This window comes from Cetorhinus maximus, chromosome 20, assembly GCF_964194155.1.
Source record: "Cetorhinus maximus chromosome 20, sCetMax3.hap1.1, whole genome shotgun sequence".
In the NCBI taxonomy this organism is placed as follows: domain Eukaryota; kingdom Metazoa; phylum Chordata; class Chondrichthyes; order Lamniformes; family Cetorhinidae; genus Cetorhinus; species Cetorhinus maximus.
In genome coordinates, this window is record NC_135898.1 from 62,302,559 (window position 1) to 62,309,855 (window position 7,297).

Sequence of the window (7,297 nt, forward strand, 5' to 3'; positions counted from 1 at the left end):
AGGGCGGCAGCCACATTGGAACATAACCACCTGGAAGATCCCCCCAAGCCGCTCGCCATCCTGACTTGGAAATATATCGCCGTTCCTTCACTTTCGCTGGGTCAAAATCTTGGAACTCCCTTCCTAACAGCACTGTGGGTGCACCTACACCACATGGACTGCAGCAGTTCAAGAAGGCAGCTCACCGTCACCTTCTCAAGGGCAATTAGGGATGGGCAATAAATGTTGGCCCTACCAGCGATGCCCACACCCCATAAATGAATTTTTTGAAAGGATTTATGTGTGCCTTGACATTGAGCTTGGCAACTACTGTACCTGAATGCAGGAAACATCACAGCTGAGTCAATTCTTTCTTCACCTGGTGTTTTACATGCAGAATTTCAGCAGGGGTCACTGGACAACTCTCTGTTTGATCCAGTGCTCTGGTTTGTTGGGGCTAATCAATCCGGCGTGCACACTTGGGGTGACTGAGTTGGTGCCAAGACATAGAAGATCAGTAGACCTTTCTTAGAAGAAACACATTTTGTTTATTTACAAAAGGAACTCAGCAGCTACACTTGTGTGCTTACAACTCAAAACTCTGTCTTTATTCTCCAGACTCTAACTAAGGACTACTGACCACAGAGGTAGCCCACACTACTCTGCTAAAGGGTACCAAAATCATGTGATCTTACATTACGACATTTGTCTTAAAGGTATATTACATATCAGATTAGCATACTCAGATGGTAAATGCTGAGCTATTCAAACCCCAGAGGGAAACCTGAAACAACTGTCACAACTAATTTTCAATTTGTATGAATTTCGAGATGCGTGCCTTGAATTCAGCAGGAATACGACCACCCAGTCTTATAGGTTTTTATAACACTAGATTAAACATTTATTAATAAGAGAAATGATTTTAAATACATACATAGATCTACAAGTTACTACCATGATAACTTCTAAATCCCCTACTCAACCTAACTCCCAGTTACACTTTTGTTAAGGCAGCAGTAAGGCACACAGATTTTAAAAATACCCAGGCAAAGAAACATGATACCCTGAACAAGTTGACGTCCAAGTGAGTTTTCTTAACTTCAGCCCTTTGAAGACAACAGCTTGAGGCACAGATGTTGAAGACATTTCACACACTTGTAAGATCTTAAAAATGCCTTCCCTTGCAAAACAGTCTTCTCTTCTTTATACATACCTTTCTCTTTGAATGCAAATACCAATTGTCTCACTTTACCTGTAATCTTTGGGAAAAATAAACACACCGTTTCTTAACTTCACGTGGCTAGGTGACACATTTCACCCCTCCTTTGAAAACAATCTAGTCTGGTTTAGTTCAAAATGCAAATGTTCCCTTGACACCTATGTTTCTAAACTTCCCCATGTTTATCTAATTAACATTTCAAACCTACCCTCTCTTCTTAGGTCAAAGCACCCAGAATCACAGAACCACAGAATTGTTACAGTGCAGAAGGAGGCCATTCAGCCCATCGTGTCTGCACCGGCTCTCTGAGTACTTTAATTTAGTGCCAACCCCCTGCCTTTTCCCTGTAACCCTGCATGTTGTTTCTATTTAAATAATCATCCAATGCCCTCTTGAATGCCTCAATTGAACCTGCCTCAACCGCACATCCAGGCGTAACTACTCGCTGTGTGAAAAAGTTTTTTTCTCAGGCTAGCTGCCTATAACACACACACACACACGCACAAACAAACACACGACTCAAATGTCAAATTAAGTTTGGTTTCTTCAAGTGTTTGAATGTGATGCAAGCACATCATGAACAAAACATTGAAAAGGATGCAGGCAGGCTGGAGTGGAGCAACCAGAAATACAAGGGGACACAAGGGAAAGTAGAACCTTTTCAGCTTAGCTGGTAGATAGATATTTCAAAGTGTTAATTTGTTTCCAGCATGTGCCATATGGGAAGTTTGCGCCAAATTTCTGGAAAGCACATTAAAAATCAAAAGGAAGAGAGAAAATGGTAACATCTATAATGAATTGTACAGGAGCCAGGAGAGAAGAAGCTCCTGAAGATTCACAACAAAAACATGATACCTTTTCTATCCACAGAGAAGATCTCACATTTTTAGAAGGATACGGAGATCATCTCTATGCACCAAGCAATCAGACCATTCAACCATGTCAGAAATGACACACGTATTACCAGTGAATTGAACATACTAAAATAAAATACATGCTTGTTAATTTGATTTATTGATTTATGGGGGGGGTGGGGTGTGAGGGCGGTGGGGGGGGTGGGGGGTGGATTTTCCACATTCAGAAGCTGACTCCAACCCACCAACTTGCGAATTTAATTCAGATGCATTCTGCTGGTTGAATATAAACCCCACAAGAGAGGCAAGTTACCAATTTAATTAAGCAAAATTACTGCACTATAGTGATATTAGCAACCTACTTACTTTAGTTGTGGTAGGGTCTGGTACAAACAGGGTTAATGTGGGACTGAGTACAGTACCGCCCACACAGTGATGTAAGAAGGCACATGACCAAGAGCCAGGGTCAGTCTAGAGATGGACAAAGATGTATAAAAACCTAGAATGGAGTCAGATCCATACCTGTGCCCTCTACTGTATGTGTGTGTATAGTTAAGAGATGTTAATAAAGACTTGCTATTAATATACTCAAGACTACGGAGCCTACTTCATGGTGTCCGAAGCAGAATTCTTCACTTCCAAATTGAACGGTGCATGCATAGGTTTCCCAGGCTTCCTGAAACTCACCTTTTAAACCAGGGTGAAAACACAAAGCCAAATCATGGATCTCATTAGAAATTCGACAAATCTCAGACAAGGATCAAGATGACCATTGGGAGCAGCAGTAGCCTGCTGTGGAGAGATCTGCAAGGGGTCAGGAAACAACAGCAGCAATACTTTGAATTTATATAACATAGCAAAACTTCCCAAACCATGTAGGAATGTTATCAAAAAAAAATCTGATACTGAGCCAGATCAGAGGATATTAGGACAGATGAACAAAAGCTTGGTCAAAGAGGTAGGGTTTAAGGAGTGTCTTAAAGGAAGAGAGATGAAAAGGTATAGGGAGGGTCTCATCAAGAGTTTACTGTAAACTACATTGTTATGATGACTCAGGATGCAAGACAGGAGCCAGTCTAGTTTTGTGACGTCACGCAAGTGATGGAAATGAGGGTCTTCGTCTGTTCTCCGGTATGGTCTCAGCTGTGACATTGCGCAGCAGTGAATTGCATTTTTGACCAAGTTGCAAACCACCTGAAGGACCATCGTGGACCACACTTTGAGAACCACTGACTTATCACATCAAGTGGAGGTAGATACCAGCAACCTCCTAGGAGAATACCTGTTCCCTGCTAGACATGATGGTTACACATCACCAGTGGCTTTGGCAGTGACCACTGGAGCCCATCCTCCAAAAAATTCCATTTTGATGGGCCACAGCAAGGAGCGTTAGAATACTGTGAAAACTACATAACAACAATTTAATCTATTAATGGTTTTATATCAACTTCTAATACTGGAATTGTTGCATATTGTAACTGATAGAGCTTATAGTTTTTTGTATTCATTCATGGGATGTGGGTGTCGCTGACTAGGTCAGCATCTATTACCCTTCCCTAATTGCCCTTGAGAAGATGGTGGTGAGCTGCCTTCTTGAACCGCTGCAGTCCATGTAGTGTAGGTACACCCACAGTGTTGTTAGGGAGGGAGTTCCAGGATTTTGAGGGAGTGAATGTTTGTGGATGTGGTATCAATCAGATGGGCTGCTTTGTCCTGGATAGCGTCAAGCTTCTTGAGTGTTGTTGGAGCTACACTCATCCAGGCAAGTGAATCACACATCACACTCCTGACTTGTGCCTTGTTAGTGGCGGACAGGCTTTGTGGAGTCAGGAGGTGAGTTTTGCGCCTCAGGATTTCTAGCCTAGTAGACCTGCTCTTGTAGCCACAGGATTTATATGACTAGTTCAGTTCAGTTTCTGGTCAATGGTAACCCCCAGGATGTTGATGGTGGGGGATTCAGTGATGGGAATGCCATTGAATGTCAAGGGGCGATGGTTAGATTTTCTCTTGTTGGAGATGGTCATTGCCTGGCACTTGTGTGGCATGAATGTTACTTGCAACTTGTCAGCCCAAGTCTGGATATTGTCCAGGTCTTTCTGCATTTAGACATGGACTGCTTCAGTATCTGAGGAGTTGTGAATGGTGCTGAACATTGTGCCATCATCAGCGAACATCCCCACTTCTGACCTTATGTTGGAGGGAAGGTCATTAATGAAACAGCTGAAGGTGGTTGGTCCTCGGACTGTACCCTGAGGAACTCCTACAGTGATGTCCTGGAACTGAAATGGTTGACCTCCAACAACCACAGCCATCTTCCTTTGAACAAAGAACAAAGAACAAAGAAAAGTACAGCACAGGAACAGGCCCTTCGGCCCTCCAAGCCTGCGCCGATCATATTGCCCGTCAACTAAAACATTTTGCACTTTCGGGGTCCGTATCCCTCTATTCCCATCCTATTCATGTATTTGTCAAGCTGCCTCTTAAACACCACTATCGTACCTGCTTCCACCACCTCCTCTGGCAGCGAATTCCAGGCACTCACTACCCTCTGCGTAAAAAACTTTCCCCGCACATCACCTTTATAGTTTTCTCCTCTCACCTTAAATCTATGTCCCCTAGTAATTGACTCTTCCACCCTGGGATTGTCAATTGTGCTAGGTATGACTCCAACCAATGGAGAGTTTTCCCCCTGATTCCTATTGACTCCAGTTTTGTGAGAGCTCCTTGATGCCACACTCGGTCAAATGCTGCCTTGGTGTCAAGGGCAGTTACTCTCACCACACCTCTGGAGTTCAGCTCTGTTGTCCATGCTTGAACCAAGGCTGTAATGAGGTCAGGAGCTGAATGGTCCTGGCGGAACCCAAACTGAGCATCAGTTAACAGGGTATTACTAAGCAAGTGCCGCTTGATAGAACTGTTGATGACTCCTTCCATCACTTTACTGATGATCGAGAGTAGGCCAACAGTGCAGCTTCTGGTTAGGTTTGATTGTCCTGCTTTATCTGTACAGGACATCCCTGGGCAATTTTCTATATGGTCCGGTAGATGCCAGTGTTGTAGCTGTGCTGGAACAGCTTGGGTAGGGGCACGGCAAGTTCTGGAGCAAAGTCTTTAGTCCTATTGTTGGAAGATTGTCAGGGCCCGTAGCTTTTGAGTATCCAGTGCCTTCAACTGATTCTTGATGTCACATGGAGTGAAGTGAATCAAATTGGCTGAAGACAGGCATCTGTGATATCGGGAACCTCAGGAGGAAGCCAAGATGGATCATTCACTCGGCACTTCTGGCTGAAGGCTATTGCAAATGCTTCAGCCTTATCTTTTGCACTGATGTGCTGCGCTCCCCCATCATTGAGGACAGAGATATTTGAGGAGCCTCCTCCTCCAATGAATTGTTTAATTGTCCACCACCATCATGACTGGATGTGGCAGAACTGCAGAGCTTAGATCTGATCCGTTGGTTGTGGGATTGCTTAGCTCTGTCTATCACTTTAACACTTGCTGCTTATGCTGTTTGGCACGCAAGTAGTCCTGCTAGATCTGTTCAAAATCTATCCATTTAGCACAGTGCTAGTGCCAGACAACACGATGGAGGGTATCTTCAATGCGAAGATGGGACTTCATCTCCTCAAGGACTGTGAGGTGGCCACTCCTACCAATACTGTCATGGACAGACGCATCTGTGATAGGCAGGTTGGTGAGGATAAGGTCAAGTATGTTTTTCCCTCTTGTTGGTCCCCTTTCTACCTGCCGCAGACCCAGTCTAGCAGTTATGTCCTTTAGGGCTCAACCAGTTCGATCTGTAGTGGTGCTACCAAACCGGTCTCGGTGATGAACATTGAAATCATTCATCCAGAGTGCGTTCTGTGCCCTTGCCACCTTCAATGCTTCCTCAAAGTGGTGTTCAACATGGAGGAGCACTGATTCATCAGCTGAGGGACGGCGGTACGTGATAATCATCAGGAGGTTTCCATGCCCATGTTTGACCCGATGCCATTAGACTTCATGGGGTCCGGAGTCAATGTTGAGGATTCCTCGGGCAACTCCATCCCAACTGTATCCCACTGAGTCTCCATCTCTGCTGGGTCTGTCCTTTTGGTGGGACAGGACATACCCAGGGATGGTGATGGTGGTGTCTGGGACATTATCTGTAAGGTATGATTCTGTGAGTATGACCAAGTCAGGCTGTTGTTTGACTAGTCTGTGAGACAGCTCTCCCAGTTTTGACATAGACCCCCAGATGTCAGTAAGGAGGTCTTTGCAGGGCTGATAGGGCTGAGTTTGCCATTGTCATTTCTGGTGCCTAGGCAAATGCCAGGTGGTTCATCCAGTTTCATTCCTTTTAGCCTTTCTAGCATTTTGATACAATTTCTGAGGGTATTTAAGACTGAAGTACCAGTTGTGGTTGAACTAATCTTATTTACGTTTTTTTTTATAGATGGATGTTTTAACGTTGTATATACAGTTAAGTAATAGAAATTCCATGACTGTCTTCCAATCTGGGTGCATTTTACAGTTGCATACAGTAAGTTGAGATGGTTGAGCATCAGAAAGCAAATGTTGTGAGCTCCGCATTTTCTTTGGGTTTGTTCGACAGAACTTAATGTCAAATGCCACTTACAAAGCAGGCAGACATTCTGCCACAGATGGATTGGTAGCAAGTAGGAAGATTTCTGTGGAGTTATTTATGCTGTTCCAGGTCCCACAAAAGTCATTGGAAAAGTTGCTCATTCCACCTGGTGAAAACCAATATTGCACCCAGGAGTGGTTGAATAATGTGAAAACCACTTATGGATTTTGTCACAACTCACTGGCGATAATGCGCTGTAATATCAATCTGTTCGCTGAGACATGACAAATGTGAAAAGTTTGACCAAACCACCAGATTGCCCCAATTATTATTCGTCATTTATATAAACGACATAGATGACTATGTGGAGGGTAGGATTAGTAAGTTTGCGGATGACACAAAGATTGAACGGGTGGTTAACAGTGAGGTTGAGTGTCTTGGGCTACAGGAAGATATAGACGGGATGGTCAAATGGGCAGATAAGTAGCAAATGGAATTTAACTATGAAAAGTGTAAGGTGATACACTTTGGAAGGAATAATTTGACAAGGAAGTATTCAATGAATGGCATGACACTAGGATGTTCGGAGGAACAAAGGGACCTTGACGTGTGTGTCCATTGATCTCTGAAGGTGGAGGGGCATGTTAGTGGGGTGGTGAAAAAGGCATATGGGACACG